The following is a 21,914-nucleotide window of genomic DNA, read 5'->3' on the forward strand; positions in this document are numbered from 1 at the left end:
CAGGGGTCGGCAACCTCGGCTCTTTTATGACTCGTGGACTTCAATTCCCAGAATTCCTGAGCCAGCTGGCTCAGGAATTCTGGGAGTTGAAGTCCACGAGTCATAAAAGAGCCGAGGTTGCCGACCCCTGGCCTAGGCCGGGGAAGGAAGCATTTCACGCGCTACACTTTACAGTCGTTTATTACTACCATCACCAACTCCTCCCTCCCCTCTCTCACCCCCCCCCCCCTTTTGCAGCGTTGAGGTATTGGTCGCTCCCGCTGACGGTGGGTAGTTTGCAGACGCTCCCTTAGCTCCAGCGAGGCTTTTTTTTTTCTTTTTTGGTACACTCCCTGGCGGGCAAGGCGGCCGGCAGACGCTGGCTGCTCGGCCGGGACTCCCTCGCGCCGCAGTCGGAAGAGCGCGGCGGCTGAGAAGGAACGCCGCGTCCGCCTCGCTTCTCGGGGGTTCCGCTGCGGCAGCTGGCTGAGCTCGGCCCTCAGCGCCGCCGCAAGCAAGCAAGCGAGCGCCGCTCCTGCGCTGCTCCATGTCCGGCCTCCCCGCCACTTCGGCGGCGGCGGAGGGGGAGGGCAAGCCCCGGCCCCGCTTAGCGAGAGCGCCAAGATGGAATAAGGAGAAAAGGGGGGGAGGGCGCCTCGCCGGCTACGCCAGGGAAGCTGGTAAGCAGCTTTGCTTTCTCTCTCTCTCTCCGCGCGCCCTGTTTTCCGAGCGGGAGCAGCATCCGCGAGCCCCGCCTGGAGGCGGCGGCGGCGGCGGAGGAGCTCGCGCCGTGTGAGGGCCCGCGGTCTTGGCGCCTTGTGGGGAGGAGGGAGCTGCTGACTCCTCCCACTTTCCCTCCCTCCCGGTTCTCGAGCCGCCGCCGCCGCTGCTCTTCCCCTGCCCGCCCCCGTGGTGCGCGCTCCGGCTGCGGTCTGCTGGCGGCGTGCTGGGTCGTTTGGTCGGTCGCAATGGAAAACCCAGCCGTTTCCTTTTCCTCGCCCACGTTGACGAGCGAGCGCCTTTTTCTCTCGGGGAAAACCCTGGAATAGGTAGGTTACTCCTTCGCTGGTCGCCCGCCTGCATGCGTTTGCCTGCCGGGCGGGGAGCGGCGTGCCTGCCTTCCTTCCTTCCTTCCTTCCTTCCTTCCTTCCTTCCTTCCTTCCTTCCTTCCTTCTTTCTCCGTTTACCTCGCTTTCCTCGGAGAAGCGGGCAAACGACCTGCTTTGTCCCTCGGCTTTTACGGGACACTTTTCCAAAGTCGTTCTGGTTTTTTGACGGGACCGCTGGAGGCGAGGCGCTTCTCCTCGCTCACCTGCTGCTTTGTCTTTCTCCTCCGGTGAGCAAAGAGGACCTCGGTCCTTTCCGTGTGTGTGTGTGTGTGAGAGTGAGAGAGTGAGTGAGAGAGAGAGATTTGGTGATGTGGTTGAGGCAAGAAAGGCGTTATTTTACCTTTGCACGTTATTTTACCTTTCTCCCCCCCCCCTTCCTTGTCGGCCACAGAAACAAAGCTGGTTACCACACCTGCTTTATTTTTTCTCATTTTTCTCGAATTATTGTTTTTTTTTTTAAAAGGTGGTGCTTCTTCCCCGCTTTGGAGAGAGAGGTTGCTCATCCTCCGTGGTAATCACCATTTGTTGTCGGGTCTCCCATTGCTTGCTAAAGTCGCCGCTTAGCTTGTTTTAAGAGGATCCAGGAATCAATGTGATAGTCTTGCAGGTCGCGTCTCAGTTGTTGAATGGATCAGGAGGCGCCTCTATGCCTATTGCTTGCAGACGACCTTTAGTGTCGTGTTAGGGCTGTTTTTCTCCAGCCTTTATTTTTGCAGACAGCTGTTAACTTTATTCCCTCTGAAAGAAGGAAAGGAGCTTTTCTCTATCCCATTAGCATTTTTTCCCCTTATCCCCATTTTAGAGGATAATAACACCCTTTTAAGGGGCTAGCCTACAACGCTGTGGATAGCCTTGGAGTAAATAGAAGAAACATCAACAACAAAACTACTTGTTGGCCTTCCCTATATATACCCCATTTTTCTTTGGCCTTTCTTTGTTATGTGCTGCTTCCATGAGATAGTTCAGGCCATGTAGTACTTTCCTTTCCTGGTGGTAGTGGTAGGATATTGAGTTTTGGGGCTAAAGTATTAGTATTGAAAATGTGAGCAGAAATGTTGTAACTGGTGTTTGTTTGTGCTTTGAGGACCTCTGTTGACTGACCAGTGTAGTCTCATTGCTAATATTACTATGGGGAGTAGCATATTAGGAAAATGCAGCAATACAGCAATGTTGACATGTCAGTGTTGCATTTACATTTCATGATATTTCAATCAATCACCGATCAAATAGAAGCATTAAAAGATGGTAGTGCTAAGAAATAAAAAATAAAAGACAGACATAATAACATATTGCAGTTGGTGGTAGATTTGCCTAATTTTTAGTTTGCCTAATTTATTATACAGCATAGCAGTATTTGGCCATAGAGTAACTACTTCATACCGATCTGATAACAGTAATTGCACATAAAAAAAGATCTGTGTTTCCTGGATAATTTACTAGGTAAAGTGTTATAAATTGAGTCCATAAGTTCTTATAGAAGATGCAGTATAGCAGGACGTGAGCTATAGTTTCATGTTATTATTAGCCCGTCAGGCTTGATAAATAATGTGACTGGTACCACATAAAAGAGTTTTCATGATGTGGTTTTCTTGATGTGGCTAATACTTATGCTAAAAATGGAGAGGATGGAGTCTTTTGATCAAAATTCACAGGCCTGGTTTCGCATGCTGCCATTTTTTGCATTATTAATACAAATAATACATTTGTATGGAATTTCAAAAGAAGAAAGATGTAATCTGCAGAGAAATTAGGTCTCATACAGAAAAAATGGCAGTAAAACTATGTAAGAAGGGCAAATGTACTTACAGTAAGTAATAATCAGGTATAATGAGGACAAAGATTGCCAAAGATTTATTGTGGTTACATACGAAATGATATACAGGTGTGTCCCACATTTTCATTTGCTTGGGCTGCACTGAATGAAGAGGAATTGTATATATAAAATATTTACTATAGTATGTGTGTGTGTGTGTAGTGTATGTATGTGTGTGTGTGTGTGTGTGTATATATGTATATATATATATATATATATATATGTATATGTATATGTATATATATGTGCGTGTGTGTAAAAGGTAAAGGTTCCCCCGCACATGCGTGCTAGTCGTTTCCGACTCTAGAGGCCGGTGCTCATCTCCGTTTCAAAGCCGAAGAGCCAGCGCTTGTCCAAGGACGTCTCTGTGGTCATGTGGCTGGCATGACTAGACGCCAAAGGTGCACAGAACGCTGTTACCTTCCCACCGGAGTGGTCCCTATTTTTCTACTTGCATTTTTACATGCTTTTGAACTGCTAGGTTGGCAGAAGCTGGGACGAGTAACAGGCGCTCACTCTGCTACGCGGCACTTGGGATTTGACCCACCAAACTGAATAAACTTCCTTTATTTGTGGGGGGAGTCTTGTGGGGCCTCATTACTAGTTGTCCAGGCCACATGCTGCACATAGGCAGCAGGTTGAACATGCCTGATGTACAACATGCCTGATGTACGTATGCTGAAATGTTACGTTTTACCATTGAAATCAGGAAGTTTTGTAAGTATTGATAACCTATTTTTACAGAATATGCATTTAAACTTCATTGTAAAGTTGCCCCAAAGTCCTGTTTATAGCATGTTCAAAAATATTTAATGTTAGTTTTTATCAACATGCTACAGTTGATATTACCAAAGGTCTTTGAGCAATTGTCCATTTTGGAATGTATGATGTAGCATATTGATCCAGGCTGATTCTGGTCCCCAGAAGCTGTCTGGGAATTATAGTCCCAGCATATTTGAGATTTTTAAAAAAATCCTACTGATGTCAGCAGGTGTCATGGTCATCTATAACATGTCAAACTCATGACATCATGAGACGTATTGGGACTGTTTTGCCATTGCCGGCAGTGGGGTGGGCGCGGCTTCTGGATGACATTCCTGATCTATGAGAAGCATTAAGTCACTACATACAGTATGGCCTTGTTTGGGCTAAATAATCTTAATATGCATATAGTGTGTATATAAGAACTATGATGGATTTGCCTTTTAAAAATATTTTCAAAATAACAAATGTATAGAAAATGTATATTTTATAAGCACTCGTTATCACACTTAGTTTAATTAGATTCATTTTATATTACAAGTAATCCTTGAGTTATGACCACAACTGAGCCCAAAATTTCTGTTGCTAAGCAAGACACTTGCCCCATTTTATCACCTTGTCACAGTTAGGTCAGTCACCACAGTTAAGTTGTTAACACGGTTGTTAAGTGAAATTGACTTCCCCATTGACTTTGCTTGTCACAAGGTCACAGAAGATTATCACATGGTCTGGGGACACTGCAACCGTCATAAATATGAGTCAGTTGCCAAGTGTCCGATTTTGATTACATGACCATGGGAATGCTACAATGGTTGTGTGAGAAATGCTTATAAGTCACTTTTCAATACTGTTGTAACTTTGAACAGTCACTAAATGAACTGTAAGTTGTAAGTTGAGGATTACCTGTATCAACTTATTTATCAAGTATCTAAAAACTTATTCTGAAAACAGAACAAACATCCTGTTGTGCTGCCAGGGTTCAAAATATATATCTATGTTCCAAAGTTATTTTGATTTTATTTGATCACACGTTAAACTTCCACTCTTCGGGATACTGTGAATGTTATAAATGAGTTGAGCAGTCCTTTTGCTTAAGTTTGATATTGGAAGCTTCTTTACATCCAAAGATCTCTAGTAACAGAAATGTGGGAGAATTGTCATTCTTCCCCATTTCTTCCTGTTACGAGAGTCTACTCACTTCCTTCCCATTGTAGTGAGTAGGAGGAAAATTATGTACATTAGCACAGATTTTTCTTTATGAATCTGGGTGATATAGTTTTGTTTCTTTGAGTGATGATGGTTTTATAGATACTTGTATAGATACTTATTTTTATGGAATTGCTCTTTTAACTTTGTGAAGCTGCCTAGAGTTTTTTGATTTAAGAATATACCGTAGTTGACTTGAGACATTGTTATATCTGGCCATTATTATGTCAATCAACTCTTTCCTCAGGTTGTACCTGGAGATAAAACGTTTAGGATATTTTGCAGGGTTTGGAAAGAAAGACACAAGATTGAATCTCTTTTGTGGGAAGGATTCAAGATAGGGAGATATGGAACATTCTACGGTCTATGAGATGCCATAATACTAGAGCATGAATCTGTAGAAAGAAATGTTTGGTACTCAAGCCATAATGTTATAATTACAATTCTGTATTTATTTAACTGAAGAAAGCTTAATTGGTCTCAGTGGGTCTTATTTTCTAGTAGATAGCAATAGAATCAACTAGTTATAATAAATATCTTTTCCAGCCTGGATTCACCAAATTCTGTCAATTTGTATACAAATTACTTGCCTGGGGTCTTGGATAACTAGCTAATCTACTTGGGGTATGTGTGTGGAATTAATGGCTTAAGATTAATTTAAATTTTATTTAATTATTTAATTAAGGTTTGTTTTGTTGTGTTCAGACTTTTTTTTTAAAAAAAAAATTTGGATTGTTCAGTTCAGATGTGCCTTGTAGGCTGCCTAGAGTCATTTTGGTGAGATGGATGTCTTTTAAATTGAGATTCAAGGTGCTGGTGATGACCTATAAAGCCCTAAATGGCATGGGCCCGGATTATCTGAGGGAGCACCTGCTGCCAGTGTCAATTTCCCATTATCCTGTGCGCTCCGACAGGGAGGGCCTCCTCAGGGTACCGCCGGTCAAGGATTGCTGATGGGCAATCCCCAGGGGGGGGCGTTCTCTGTGGGCGCGCCTGCCCTATGGAATCAACTGCCAACGGAACTCCGGACTGCCCCCAACCTTCGTTCATTTCACTGGGACCTAAAAACCTGGCTCTTTGAGCTATCTGGTCTGGACTGAGGGGTTTTAATGTTTTTAAATTGTGATTTTAATTTTTGGGGCTAGACTTAATTTTATTTTATTTTAATTTTATATTGTATTGTTTTTAAATTTTGCCTTGTAAACCGCCCTGAGTCCTTCGGGAGTAGGGCGCAGTATAAACCAAATTAATAAATAAATAATTAATAAATAATTAATGAAGTGAATCTAAAAAGAAAATATAGAGGTAGTCCTCGACTTACAATTCATTTAGTGACTGTTCGAAGTTACAATGGCACTGAAAAATTGACATGACCATTTTTCACACGACCGTTGCAGTGTCCCAGAGTGATCACCTTTTGCAGCCTTCTGATAAGCAGAGTCAATGGGAAAACCAGATTCACTTAACCATATTACTAATTTAACAACTGCAGTGATTCAGTTAACAAATGTGTCAGAAAAGTCATAAAATGGGGCAATACTCACTTAACAAATTTCTTACTTAGCAACATAAATTTTGGGCTATGTTGTGGTCTAATGTCACATTGATATGTGAAGAGTTCGATTAGCTACTGTATTGCTCATGCCTATTATACAGGAATTTTCCAGATTGATAGTTTGCACCTAGACAGACTAGATAAAGGTCAACAATATTCAAGGGGAATCAGACTTTGCCTTTTTTGTGCCTACATAAAGACTCTAGGCTAATTGCCTGCTTGACTCCTCCACTTGGCTCGCCATTCTCTCATTGGTATCTATACTTTAAAAAGATCAGAATTGTGCAACCCATGGTATCCCTTGTGACACTCCATGGGAGTGAAAGTTGGACTTTAAAGCAGGTTAGGAAGAGCATTGATGCATTGAGCATTGATCCCAAAGGTGCTTTTTCAAAAGGCAACTGGATTTTTAAAAAATTTTTCTTGAAGATGTTTTGCTTCACATCTAAGAAGCATCCTGGCTGAATGTTGGGGAATGGAAAGATTTATAATCCTTGCTGTCATCTGGTTGTTAGCACTTTGAATGTGAGTCATTAGCTCTCTGAGAGTCATTGAAGCCCCTTGGGGTTTATCTGTCCCTTTGGGTCACCTGAATCAGAATGTGGAATCCTGTTGTAAATAGGAGATAATTGGTGGTGTATCCCTCCCCCACGGTTGAGAGAGAGGGCTGTTCAGTTTTAATATTGATGGCCTTTTTTACCCCTCTTTCAAACCATTGGTCCTCTCTGTTCAGAATGTGGACTTCACTGTCTTCAAAAGAGAGACCTTTGTCTTTCAAATGCAGATGCATTTCTGAATCCTGTCCTGATGGGTTTGTTCTCCTATGCTGTGCTATGTGTTTGTGAAGTGGTTGTTTTATTTAAACCCCTCAACAACTCTCAGAGAATTACTGACCCACCTTCAAAGTGCTAACAACCAGATGACTGCAAGGAATATAAATTCTTCCATTCCCTAGCATTCAGTCAGAACTCAAAATGCTTCTTGGATTTTTTTTATTTTTTTTATTTTAATTCCATTTATATCCCACCCTTCTCCGAAGACTCAGGGCGGCTTACAAGCTTAGCAGTAGCCTTCATTCTATGTATATGCCTGCTTATTAGGGCTTTCACACACCCCCAAGCGGCATTATTACAAAGTCAGCTTATTGCCCCCAACAATATGGGTCCTCATTTTACCTACCTCGGAAGGATGGAAGGCTGAGTCAACCTTGAGCCTGGTGGGATGCGAACCTGCACTAATTGCAGGCAGCTGGTGTTACTTAAGGAGGCATTAGCCCACTGCTCCACCAAGGCTCAAGGATGAGAAGTGAAAGACCTTCAAGAAGAGAAAAAAAACATAGAAAGTGCAGTTGCTTTTTGAATAAGCACCTAGCCAACCTAGCAGTTCGAAAGCACGTAAAAATGCAAGTAGAAAAATAGGGACCACTACGGTGGGAAGGTAACAGTGTTCCGTGCGCCTTTGGCATCTAGTCATGCCGGCCACATGACCACGGAGACGTCCTCGGACAAACGCTGGCTCTTCGGCTTTGAAACGGAGATGAGCACCGGCCCCTAGAGTCGGAAACGACTAGCACGCATGTGCAGGGGAACCTTTACCTTTACCTTTTTACCATGACCTGGATGACTGAGAATCTCCATAGACATTGAGCACTGTTGCTTTTGAACTTTGATGTTGGAGAAGAGCCCTGAAAACACTTTGGGACAGCCAAGAAAACAAACAAATGGGTCATCGAACAAATTATCCACATTTCTTACTTGAGGCAAGATGCAAATTATCCTAATCTGGATACATTATGCAAAGACCCAGCTCTTTGAAAGAGGCTGTAATGTTGGGGAAATGGGAATGGAAGAGAGAAGAAGGAGGATGACCAACTGCAAGGTGAATGGATTCAGTCACAGTAGCAATGAGTGCACCATTGGGAGACTTAAAAGAACAAGTTAGGGATAGAATAAGAGAAAATGTTTTCTTTTCATTTTAATTATTTTTATTAAAGTTTGTTTAGGAAATAGAAATAAAAGAAATAGAAATAAAAATCAAGAAAGATAGAAGAAGAAGAAAGGTGTAAAGGGGAAGAAAGAACAAAAGCTTTTTTAATGCAGTAGAATACAAAAAAACCCTCAGCGATTTCCAAGTAAAAACAAAATCAGATTGATTCTTATGTTTAATTACAACAGTCAGTGTTGCCATCAAGGCCAGCTCCGTTACCTTCATGATCTATTTTTCCATAGGGGAATTAGTGTGTCTTTCCATCTCGTTGCATGTAAGATTCTTGCTACTGTCAATATATATAGCAGACATGTCAAACACAAGGCCCGGGGGCCAGATCCGGCCCGCAAAGTGGTTTCATGCGGCCCGCGAAGCCATCCTGGAAACAGTGAGGGAACGGCCCCCACTGCCTTGGCCCTGGCCCAGAGACCCTCCTTCTGCCAGAGACCCCCAGATCTGTCCCACTCCTGCCCAGGCCCCCATAGGCACCCTTGATGCGAACGATGTAGAGCTGGCCACGCCCACCCAGTAGGCCACGCCCACCCAGGCCACACCCACCCGGCCCACTGAAGGCAACTGCAATGCTGATGCGGCCCTCAATGAAATTGAGTTTGACACCCCTGATATATAGTAACAAAGTTCCAAATTTTCTTTCAAATTCTTTCTCAATCAAACGTAAATGGGAAATTACTAGTTTCAATTTTATACTTATTTTAAAAATATATTAAGAATCATCTGAATTAAGATAAAAATCTGATTCCAATATTTCTTTGTTTTATCAAAGTTCACCAGAAATGATAAAAACTATATTTTTTACAGTTGTATTTCCAGCATACATTTGAAACTTCTTTATATGTGTGGGAAGTCAGCTCCCCAAAGAAGGAAATATTAAAAGGGCAGAAAAAATATATTTCCTCAAAGGATCTTGAAGATGCAGGAAAACGTGCCCAGTTTTTCTTAATAGCCCCAGTCTCCCTCCCCCAAGCAGAAACCAGTTCTGTACAAATACAGATGTAAATCCAGGAAGGTTGCAGGCCCCCAGCTGGGAGATTAAGAAGATAAAGACTTCCATATCAATTGGTTTAATAAATGAATACATTGATTAGTGAGCGAAGTATGTGAAATATATTGACCTAATAAATAAATATGCAAGTCTTTTGGTTTCAGCAGTAGTGTTTTTTAGAAGAAAAAAATCCTTTAATTTAGTTCTCATTAAATTAAATGTTAAAAATAAGTTAGATACGTTCTAGAAAATTTTAATAAGCGTGATACTGGCTTTTATCCATCAAGCATGATCACATAAAAAGGTAAAGGTTCCCCCGCACATGTTTGTGCTAGTCGTTTCCGACTCTAGGGGCCGGTGCTCATCTCCGTTTCAAAGCCGAAGAGCCAGTGCTTGTCCGAGGACGTCTCCGTGGTCATGTGGCCGGCATGACTAGACGCCAAAGGCGCACGGAATGCTGTTACCTTCCCACTGTAGTGGTCCCTATTTTTCTACTTGCATTTTTATGTGCTTTCGAACTGCTAGGTTGTCAGAAGCTGGGACGAGTAACAGGCGCTCACTCTGTTACGCGGCACTTGGGATTCAACCCGCCAAACTGCCGACCATCTGATCGACAAGCTCAGCATCCTAACCCACTGAGCCACCGTGTCCCTCTATGATCACATATGTTGATACAAATTAATAAAGAGATTTCATTTCCTATTTAATAAATAATAAATATCTATGCACTTTCCTTATGAGATCCATGCATAATTTGTTACTTAGAACAAACTTTATAGATCCAAAGGAATATTTGGGAATTTGAAACCATTGTTCTTTTCTTCTGAAGGGAAGAAAAATCTCTTCAATTATGTAGGAAAGCTTTGTACGTTTCTTCTCTGATATTTCTTCCTACTTTGGGGAGGCCTAATAATTAACAGGCAGTGAAAAGCAACCTTCCTTGTTGGTTAATTTCCATGCATGCCGAGTCTATGGTTGCAGCCTCTTTAAGCCTTTCCCTTCTTGCTATGATTTACACAGGCTTCATTTAAAACTTCCAGTAGAAGTACTTGATTTCATTTTGATGTGACTCTTACATTTGCTGATCATAGAATTACTAAATCAGTTTTAAGTAATGTAATTATAAATATATTAATTTGGTGGCTGTGAATCTTTAATGGTACTTGGACACTAAGCAAAAGAGACCATGGCTTGATGTACATTATGAATAGGATCAGACAAGATATTGTTGATAATAATTGACTCATAAAATGCTATTTTTATTTGTCGGCTATGATTTTTAGGGAAACCTTCAGCTTTACACATGGTAACAACTTGTTTATATAATAGAAACTTCTGGTATATTAGAAACATATTCAGCAATACGGAAACTTTCCATTTCAGTATTGCTTAGTAACATGTATGAAATGTAACTACATAATTGACCAAATATATTTGACAGCTAGACAGGAAATTGGGTTGTGGTAGCACAGTGATGAAGAATTAACAAAATGACTGAGCGTTTACTTAATATCCTCATTTGTTTCCTGAAAACTGAGCCCATTAAAAATTGATGTAAGAAAAACAGGTTCATGGATTTTAGGCTTCATTTTTTTTAACCTTCCTGTTTCCTATATTGTATATTTTTGAATATACAATTCAAGAAAGCTACTGTTCTTATAATGACTAATTGAGATGTGTGCAAACAGAAGGAAAATGTGTTGTATCTCCTCGTGCAGTTAACAGTGATGGTAAATATACATTTGACATAGTTTCCTGCTATTTTCTCTGATTATTACAGATGGTTTGCCAGTTAAGGTAATTTCATTATTGTATGTCAAGCAATAGGTAAGTAGAGAGGGAATATTCTTTTCTCTCTTTTAGTCATATCTCTGGCTTGCTATTATTAAATCTGTCTAATTCCTTGTAACATCTGTTTCCTATCTATCAAAAAAGCAATATTTTGATAGCTTGCAAATAAATTTGCAGATTATTTCAGTGACTATTGTTGTTAGCTGTGAAGTCGTGTCTGACCCAGCGTGACCCCATGGACAACGTTCCTCCAGGCCTTCCTGTCCTGTACCATCTTCTGGAGTCCATTTAAGCTCACACCTACTGCTTCAGTGACTCTATCCAGCCACCTCATTCTCTGTTGTCCCTTTCTTCTCTTGCCCTCAATCTTTCCCAGCATTAGTCTCTTCTCCAGTGAGTCCTTCCTTCTCATTAGGTGGCCAAAGTATTTGAGTTTCAGCTTCAGGATCTAGCCTTCTAAAGAGCAGTCAGGGTTGATATCCTCTAGGATTGACCGATTTGATTCCCTTGCAGTCCAAGGGACTCACAGGAGTCTTCTCCAGCATCTTAGTTCAAAGGCTTCAATTCTTTGGTGCTCAGCCTTTCTTATGGTCCAACTTTCACAGCCATACATTGCAACTGGGAAGACCATAGCCTTGACTATACGCGCTTTTGTTGGCAGGGTGAAGTCTCTGCTTTTTAGTGTGCTGTCTAGATTTGCTATGGCTTTCCTCCCTAGGAGCAAGCGTCTTTTAATTTCTTGGCTGCAGTCCCTGTCTGCGGTGATCTTGGAGCCCAGGAAAATAAAATCTGTCACTACCTCCATTTCTTCCCCATCTATTTCCCAGGAATTGAGAGGGCTGGATGCCATGATCTTGGTTTTCTTAATGTTAAGTTTCAATTCACTGACTATAGTTAGTCCATTAAAGAGTACATTAATTTAGAATTTCCTGACGTTATTTTAGTAGCATGATATTTTGCTTGTGTTTTGGAGAAATAAGCTGGCCAAAATGCTTATCTGTTGGTATATAATAATGGTAGCCTTTTGTAATTTAGATACTATATTTTGAATTCCTGAATTCTCACCAGTGGCCATGCTGACTGGGAAATTCTGGGATTTGAATTTCGCTGTCAAGATTGGGAAAGGCTCTGTTTTGAATAGACCAAGGTTCATCTTGTTTGTCATTCAGCTCTTAATTGTAGGCTAGAGATTTCCAAATTATAGTATTTGGAACACTCTGGATATTCCTCATTTCTTTGAAGCCTATTTAGTCAGAAAAATTCTCCCGTGGAGAGACTTTTTGCCACAGTATGTTGAAAGAGAAATGAGTTACATATTTTACCCAATCTATCTAAAATTTGTACTGTACGTTGAACTGTGTACTATCTGAAGTAGCCTTTCAGAGATACTTCTCTCTTGGTATACTGAGCTTGGCTGGTGACTTAATAGATCATTTAAATTGTTTCTACTAAGAATGGTACAGATTTCTGTATTTGGGGCTTATGGTTACCAAAATTAAAGCAAGCAATACATCATAGAGCTCAGACAGACTGAGAGCTGACAAGGAGTGAAGCTGGTTTCCCTCTGAAGCTGATTGAGAAGGAAAAGCAGATTTGCCAATTCACTGCCTTTTATCCAGTATTCTGTGTTTGTGTTGTGTTCATTCATTCATTCATTTTCTATAGCCACCCAACTCAACCAAGTGACTCTGGGTAGCTTACAGTTCTAAAATGATAAAACTATTAAAACTATTTAAAAACATTAAAACAATAAAACTAGCCACAAAATAAATAAGTACAAACAGGAGCTGTGATGATTATTAATAAGCTAATAGTAAAGCCTAGTAACCAGGTTTTAAACACGTTCCGAGCCCCATGCCCCAATACATGGCCATATTTTTAAAGCCTTGCAAAAAACCAACAGGGTTGGGGCCATTCTAATCTCTGAGGGGAGAATATTCCACAACACGGGCTACAGCAAAAATGATTGTCTTTTTCTGCTGTAAATGTATAGTGTCGTTTTTTTTTTAATCTACAAAACTACTCTGCGAATAAGTCACAGTGTCATGGACCAAGCAAATTAGCACTGCTAATATGATGTCTATTTATATGCAGAACATATAATACTTCATAGTTATTTAAAGTTACAGTATAACATTCTAAATTTGAAGCTAATAAATGGTTAACTGGTTGTTTTTCTGTTTATCTTTGTTCTCTGTGGCAAGTGTTTGGTTGACTTCATTATTGGCAACTCTAGGGAAAGCTTGAAAAAATGGATATAAACACCCTACCTACACCTTCAATAATATTTATTTTATTATTCTAAAGCAGTTTTCTTAAACTGGAAATCTCCAGATAATCTCGTCTCTGATATTGACTGCCAGTTTTCCTAAAAGGTAAATGATAGAGAAGAGAGGCGTGGTCCTAATTCATTTAGTAGCATTCAGTTTCCTGTTGCTTTAACATGAAGAGAGTGCTAACTATAAGGTTACATGCAGAGCTGCCAGTTATGGTGCCAAAAGGGAATTTTTGGTGTTTAAATTCCAGCTGGATGCTTTGTCCTGGAGGATTCCCTTAAGAAGTCAAAAATTGAAACATCATTTAGGAATGGCAAAATAGGTATCTCAATGTGCATGATTCCACCATGGAACTTTTTATAATTTATTTAGTTGTGTTCATTGGCAGGAGAATCAAATGGCAACGAGCTGTTCTTTCAGTATGCTGGGCATTTGCAGTAAACCAGAATTCTTCAAAATGTTGGCTTAGCATGGCTTGCAAATACAGCAAACTAAAATATTAAGAGTTTTTGTTGAATACACAGTTTGCATATATTTAGGACTTGCAGCATAATCAAACATGGTTATAAATGACACTGAGCCTTGATTTAGTTAGCTCTTTTTTCTATACTGATAATATAGGCTTTTTGACTGGCTACTATTACTATTAGATTTATATCATACAACTCAAGGCAGTGTGTATAATATTCTCATCATCTATTTTCTTTATAACAGTAACTGATTTTAGTTGTAAGAGAGTGACTGGCTCCAAATCAGCATAATTTTAGTTTTTTTCCCCCTTTCACTATTTTTTTATTTTTATTTTTACATAGCCAGTTTGGTTAAATCAACAGGCTAGAAATCTGGAGACTATGAGTTCTAGTCTCATCTTACCCATGAAGGCCAGCTGGGTATCCTTGGGCCAATTCCTCTCTCTTAGCCCAATTCAGCCTTATTAATTAGGATTGGTTTTGCATTTTATAAATAAAATTTTAAATTCTGTGTTTTGTTTTAAATGGCTCTCCTCGAGATCTGATTTTATCCTTGTGGCTGTTTGTAAATACATCAGTCATGGTATATTTGAGCCTTCAGTAAGTAGTGGTTTTAGTCTATTTGTAGAATCTGAACTATATCTCCATATGTAATTACATTTTTCTTGCTGTAATTATCTTTGACATGAAAAACATTTGAAGGAGAAGCTAGAGGTAAATTGTTAGGCTTACTTATTACCTTTACAAAATTCCATACTTTTACAAAAAATGTGTAATAATGTGTCCCCTTAATTTTTCCCCCTCCTGTATAACTCTCTAACATAAGTAAAGGATCTATGAAATCCATTGGCTAAGCCAGCTTCTAAAATTGTCATTCTGCTATTTGGAAATTTTATCTACTTGTTATTGTGACAGGCAGCTTGTTCTATGATATTATTTAAAATTTGGAAAGGTGAGGCCACTACTCTCTTAGTACAATGTTTTGTTTGGCCCTTTTTCAGCTCCATATGAATTTGCAGGTAGACCTTGCTTAACAACGGTGATTGGGGCTGGAATTTTCATTACTAACCAAAGCGTTCATAAAGTGTAATGTCATTTGATTACATTTCTTAGCAGCGGCAATCTGGCAGTCCCCATTGTTATTGTTAAATGAGAATCCCTGGTTAGTATTAACATTTATCTCACATGTGTGTGACTTTTGATATCCTGCTGTCTTCCAACAGGCAAAGTCAGTGGGGAAGTTGGTAGGAAGTCACAAGTCTCAGGTAGCTCACAAGCAGATGGTGTGAATATTATAGAGACATCTGGGCAGCATCTGAGCAGGGGAAGGGTGCTGCTGCACAGGCAGGAGTGTGCTGATGTGTGAGCATGGCGAGGTGGGTGGGCATGCGCTGTGGAGCGCATGTCAGGCTGGCATGTGCTACAAAATATGAGATTCCAGTAGTAGGGGAGCTCCTCAGGAAGAAAATCTGCAGGGTCAACTTGCAACCTTCCCTTCAGGCTTACCCATTGACTTTGACAGTAGGGAAGGTTGCAAATGGTGATAATATGAATTTAGGACACTGTAATTGTTGTGATTGCGAGCTGGTTGGCAAGCGTCTGAATCACAATCGTATGTCTGCAGCAGGTGCTGTGACAGCTGAAACTTTGAGAACCGGTCTTAAGTACTACTTGTTTAACGCCATCACGATTTCAAATGGTCCCTAATGAGTTTTTGTTAACCAAGCACTACCTGTACTGACAGTTTCTTGTTCATGTAAAGTTCTCTCTGAAACTATGATTGGTGCCATTTGACATAGTTTCTTTTGGGCAGTACATTCATTTTAATAATTGCAAAAGATCCTAATAGAAGCCTTTAGGTCCCTCCACCTCTCAAGCTCTCTCTGTGAATTTGAAAATCTGTTGCTTCTTTATCACCTTGCAATTTTTCTGCCAATACTAATGCAGTGATGAATAATAATAAGGATGTGAGTTGACATTCTTGCCTGTTTCTTTACTAGTTTCATGCCTATTTGGATTTCATTCCATGGTGTCCTGATTTCTAGTCCAGTCTCATTTTTTGTAAAATAACTTGTGGTGCATGTACTTTTGCTTGGTGCATGATGAAAGGAAACAAAACAAAATACTATAAAACTGCTGTGTCTTAATCATTTAAATCAGAATTAACAAGAAAGTTTGTCTTGATCTTCAAAGAAAGTTGAGGAAAATTATAATTAAATGGATTACTTAAAATATGCTTGAGAAAAGAGGCAACTTCTATTATAAAAAGTTAACAACAACTTTGTAACTGTTAAACAGCTTTTATATATTTATGCTGGATACTGGCTCAAAGAGGCTTTGCTGATTGAGTAGAAGGAAGTGGCTGGAACAATTTTTTTATCTCGGTATTCTGTTCCTCTGTTGAGGCTGTGGTTGCAGTTAGTGTCCCTCAGGAATTCTTAACAATATTGCTATGGTTATTATGCCCAAGACATTTTATATTTGTTTTGAATATAAACTAACAAGGAGGAACTTGATTTAATAAAGTGTGGTTATTTAATTGTATTCTGCCAAGTGGTGTTCTCTCCTACCTTATCCGCTGCCGCCTGAAATAAAACAAAGTTTAAATAGTGAGAACAGAGAAAAGGTGTACATATGCTTTAAATATAGCTATTTATGTGTTTCTGTTTTGAGGGGAGATAAGACATACAATCTGTTTTAGAAATTAGGGCCCAACAAATGTACAGAAATTACCAGCTTTGTTTATTTAGTTAAAAGACATATCACTGCCCATTTTAAACACCATGGGCCTTACACACAGTAATAAAAACAACAAATACACAAAACCATTCCAGAAACCTCTGGTACTTTCCAAAACATCTCCTTCATCAACAAACGATGTCGCTGGATTCCAGCTTTTCTGTACCCCAAACACAGATGGGAAAAGCCAGCTCTTCAAGGCTTTTCAGAAGGCTGGGAATTTCAAAGAAGGGTGTTCCAAATTAATTTAACTGTAAGTAGTCAAGCAAACATACTGTAGGTATATCCACATCAATTTGACTTATGACATTTTTCTGACAAGTAAGTGGATGGTTGCTTAAGAGTGGAAGAAAAGCTAGAATTATATTCGTAAGGGTATTTTCCTCTTTGTGGAAAAGTAGAACATTTTTTGTTTGTTTTCTGTTTCTGTAGCCATTTCTGAAAAATCCTATAGCTTTCATTTATATTGAATTATAGTTACCAAACAGTCTTGTTTTTCCCCCCAGCATCTAATTCTTCTCCACAAATACCATGAGATGGTTTGGTAATTATAAAAAAAAGTTATTTGGTTTTCTAAAATTCCAACCCATTGTTTTTGAAAGACTTGTTGTTGAGAACTACTGGCTTGAAAACAACATTGGAAGAACTAGTTTCTTCTTAGATCATAACAGAGAGTGCTTGGGGGCATACCAGATATTACGAGAGTTGTACTTTACCTGTGCTTGCCAATGAAATAAGACATAGTAAGCATGGATCTTTGCCAACATGAATAACAAATGTGACCTTTATTTTTTTAATGAAACATTGATGCTGACACTTTGACTGGATTTTAATTACTTTTTCAGAAGATTGCTGAGCATAAACATATTCCTCATTCCTGTTAGAAATTAGAACTTCAGATCTTAGTATAAGTTAATATACAAAAATTCATGGAAAGATTTTTTTTCTGTGTGCATCCCTAACGGGGCTTTAAAAGTTCTTTTGGATGGGGTGCAAGGCAGCTATTAAGAGAAAGTGATTCTAACTATTCTGTAAATTTAGTTTAAGGTTAAAACCAAAGTTTTCAGGATCTATGCAAGCTTTGAATGCTAGCAAAAAGATTTCCAAAATATAAATGGAAGCACAGAAAAATCTAAATATAATCACTCAAAATTCTGAATACAAGTAGCCTACACATATATGAAAAGAAGGCAGCCAAAGAAGATGGTTGAGGAGCATCTTAGTAAATGAAGTATAGCTGTACATATTTATTAAATGAAAGTGCCTGGGCTATTTCAACATTTTTGGTGACTCAACTTAAATCCATAGCAGGTTTCACATAGCTAAGGCATACTTTCTGTTAAATTGACACACCTAAGCCAGCCTCTCACTTCTACCTGGAATACAGCCAATACCAATTTTATTTTTACTAATTTCCAAAAGTATATACAGAATTCTAGCTCCAAATAGAAGCTTTCCAGAATTGTATGTATCCATGTATTCAATATATCCCAGTAACTTTTCTATGCAGGTACAGCTCATATTTATTGTTATAAACGTATGTGTGTGTGCACTAAATTAAAACAATGCAAAAACAGTAAAAGTTTTATTTAAAATTGAGGTCAGAGGAATAAAAAGACAACCATTCACATAGGTAAACCTAAGTAAAAATATTAGTGTTCAGTAGAAGGATAAAAGTTGTCATCGAAGACAACCGTAAGTTCATTCCAGACAATAAGCACAGAAAAACCATGTGGGAATAACTACTGTACAAGTTGGCAGGAGAATTTATTTTGTTGGGGAATTACCCACAAAATCTGTAATGGAAGTACACAATCTGTTTCGATGCCTTGTGGGATGCAGTGCTCATCTTAATATGACTTAAAAGTACTGATGCCTTGTTCGCTGAACATTAAAGTATTTTATAACACTGAGTTAAAACAATTACAATGAAGAAACATCACTACTGACTTTGCAGTGATAACTGGATCACAATAAACTCAGCTGCTTGAGAAACATTGCAGAGATACAACAAATGCAAAGCTGCCACTCACAATGTGGTAGATATTTAAAAGGTTGCTTTGAAGACCAGTGGAAACGGCTGGTCGCATGTACCCTGCAGTTCTCTCTCTCATTATGTGTTCTCAGATCTGTTCGGTTAGAAGAAACGAACTCTCTAGTATGTTACCATCACAATTAAGAACTTGACATGAAATTGGTACTATTGCAATATGCTTAATTAACATGAACTTTAATATGGGTTGCACACTCATTTAGAACTCTACATAAGTATACATTTTTTCTTTCTTTACAAGCATAGTGGGAAAGAAGAAGATTGTAGAAGATAAATTATACACTTGTGTGAGATTCAATATTCAAAGAACATGAGATCGCATCTCTCAAGAAAAGGCAATTTATGAAAAAAAAGTCATGTGTTATCCAGATTTTCGGCTTACTTTTTCTCTGTCTGAGAAAAAGCTACCTGGCAAGCTAAACGTATTGCAGTCATTGCCAAAATCTTATTTGTAATAAGCTTTTTATTGTTTTTTTCCCTCTACATAGATATGTTAGTTTTTCAAACAGTGTGTGATCTGGGTTCATAAAACGCTAATACATAATCAAGTCCTACTCTTTGGTTCTCTCTTCTAGCCATTTGTAGAATAGATTCCAGCTTTGGTAGTATTCTGTTTCTTCTTTTTCTTTCAGCCACATAGTTTATCTGTCCATCTCTGCGCATTCCAGTATCTTTTTTATTAATTCTTCTTCTGAAGGTATTCGTTCATTCTTCCAACATTGCGCATAGCAGTTATTGCCAAAATCTTGTAGGGTGATAAAAGATTATCTAATCTTGGAGTATAAACCCTGAGATAATAGATAACCACACCTTTCATTCTGATGAAATCTAAGATGAAGATTTAATTGTTTAAAAAGAGATGCTTTAAAGAAAAGACTGACATTTCTTACTATTGTGGTACATTATGCTTGAATTTGTACCTTTGCTAAACCATGATGTGTTCATTTCAGTTATTATACAAAGCACATTAATTAAAATGCATCATAAGGCATGTTTTGGAAATCACAATTCATACAGTATACTTAGTGACAAAAATTACATTGTATTTTTCAGTGACTGTAAAGCCATCTACAAATTTAGTTTTTTCGTGCATAAAAATAGACATGTGCTTTATAGCACATTTTTGTCATTGCTTCAGAAACAGCCAGAAGATTCATTTATTTCTGTCCCATTTACCAGATTGCAACAGTATAGGTCTAAAACAATAACAATACAGATTTGATAATAGAATACCTTTTACTACATCAGATCTATTGTAATTTTCATAAATTACAATGATCCACAGCTAGTGAATATTCATAAGTCCAACCATAAAATATCCAAACAGTAATTTTAAGTAATACTGTATATTCTTGTGTTGTTGTGGGGAAAAGCTTGGATAATATCAGCTGTCTCAACGTGGTCAGTTAGAAAAGGAAGACTCTTGAATTAATTGTTAACAAAAGTACACTTTACTAAAGCCAAGTGGTTACTATGCAGCAAAGCTGGATCTAAACCTTCACGCCCAATGCATATGGTTCACTTTTCTCTTCTCCCCTGGTTATCTCCAACTGTCCGTTACATTCAAACAAATTGTTTTGGTAACAGTCCCTGGCTTGATGGGGTGGATGGTGATAGATTCCATTCCATGACCTTGGAACTGCCAGTGGCTCTTTGGGGACAGCACGAAGATTGGTTTTGATAGCCCCTAAACCATCCTCCCTTTTATCTCCCTGTAGACTGGAATCTGGCAAAGCTTGATTGCAATGAATACGTTTCGTTATTTGCAGAACAGTAGTATAAAAATCTGCATTACAGAAGATTAATAATTAATAATAAAATTGATGCTAAGGCAAGATTCTCAATCCATAATTTCAAAATATTCTGATTCATAAAATTTCCATCCAATATCCTTTACACATTTCCTGAGAATCATAAATTCCCAATTCTTCTGAAACTTTAATTCCTTTTAACATCTGATCACCAGGAATAGTATCAAATATGTTGGACTTATCTGCTAATCACTCCATGCTGAATCACTGTTCCAATTATTTTGCAACATACATGATGCCTTTTTTGTCTATGTTGAGTTATTGTAAGTAATTTCCTGCTTCTAAACTTCTAAAGTATTTTACTGTTCAGCTGCTAATTTTCTGCAGCAGGATGTGGTCTTTGAAATTAGGTAATGAGAAATGTAGGAGTTTCAAACTCCTAGAGAAACATGGTAAACTGGGCTGGTGATATAGTAAATTAGCTAATGTACATTTTTATGACTATACAGAATATGTGGTCTTGCTTAGTGAAAGTTTACCATTAGAAAGCAAGGTATTCAAGAGCTATTTATAACTGTGTTTTGATTTGCTGGCCTATAAATCTAAACAAATAAAAATGTTGATTTAAATAATAAACTTTTAATCAATATTTGTTTTCCCATAGTGTGGAAGAAATTGTTGAAAATATTATAAATCATAAAGTTTGAAATCTGAAGTAGGTTTTGATGGAAATGAAGAATGGTTGATCTCCTATAGTCAGTCATTCTGGTGGTAGTCATGTAAGCAATAGGACATGTTTGTAAAACTAGTAAAGTAAGCAGGATAATGGGTGAATAATCTTTCCATAAAAAGGTTGGGACATCTAAGATGCCTGGACAACTGCTCCTGAAATATAAGTGTAATTCAGCGTTAGTAATTTTAAATTAGGTTTCATTTTTTTCATTACTTATGGATTGATTCAGAACTCATTGAATTCTATCACTTTTTCAACTAAAGTATATCCAAGTCTATTAGGTTTTTTGTTTCCATGGAGTTCAAAGAATTGCTTTACAACTACTACTTCTTTTGTTACAAAGTAATACAGATAATAATCCTTACTTAATGACTGTTCAAAGCTATGACAGGCTCAAAAAAAGGTACTCTGACCCAGATTTGAAGTTTTGACTGCCACACCCTCCACACTGTCATGTGGTTGCATTTTGGGTTCCTGGGAAAATGGATTTGCTTAATAACTGCATGATTTGTTATATGACCATCATAACAACAGTTGTAAAATAGAGTCAGGTTACACGACTTTCTTCAAAGATCAACAATTACTACCAAAATTCCGGGCTTAATTGTGATTAAGAGAGGACTTCTAGGGGAAAGACTATTTTATTTTTCTTATACCAGTGTTCTTAAAATGATATCCCCTAATTCCT

General features: G+C 38.6%; 1 protein-coding gene across 5 annotated transcripts in view; it reads left to right on the forward strand.

Moving 5' to 3' along the window:
- The first annotated feature begins 249 nt into the window (after positions 1 to 249).
- The window catches only part of MGAT5 (alpha-1,6-mannosylglycoprotein 6-beta-N-acetylglucosaminyltransferase), a 150,624-nt gene continuing 128,959 nt past the window's right edge, over positions 250 to 21,914 (forward strand). For 2 of the 5 annotated variants that reach the window (XM_083369345.1, XM_083369347.1), the window contains exon 1: positions 250 to 1,028. The gene's annotated coding sequence lies outside the window, so the exon portion shown is untranslated. Of the gene's footprint in view, positions 1,029 to 1,132; positions 1,316 to 21,914 lie in introns of those variants that run through there. The other 3 variants (XM_083369346.1, XM_083369348.1, XM_083369349.1) reach the window with 2 other exon arrangements.

Source organism: Vipera ursinii (assembly GCF_947247035.1).
Source record: "Vipera ursinii genome assembly, chromosome: 1".
NCBI classification, from domain to species: Eukaryota; Metazoa; Chordata; class Lepidosauria; order Squamata; family Viperidae; genus Vipera; species Vipera ursinii.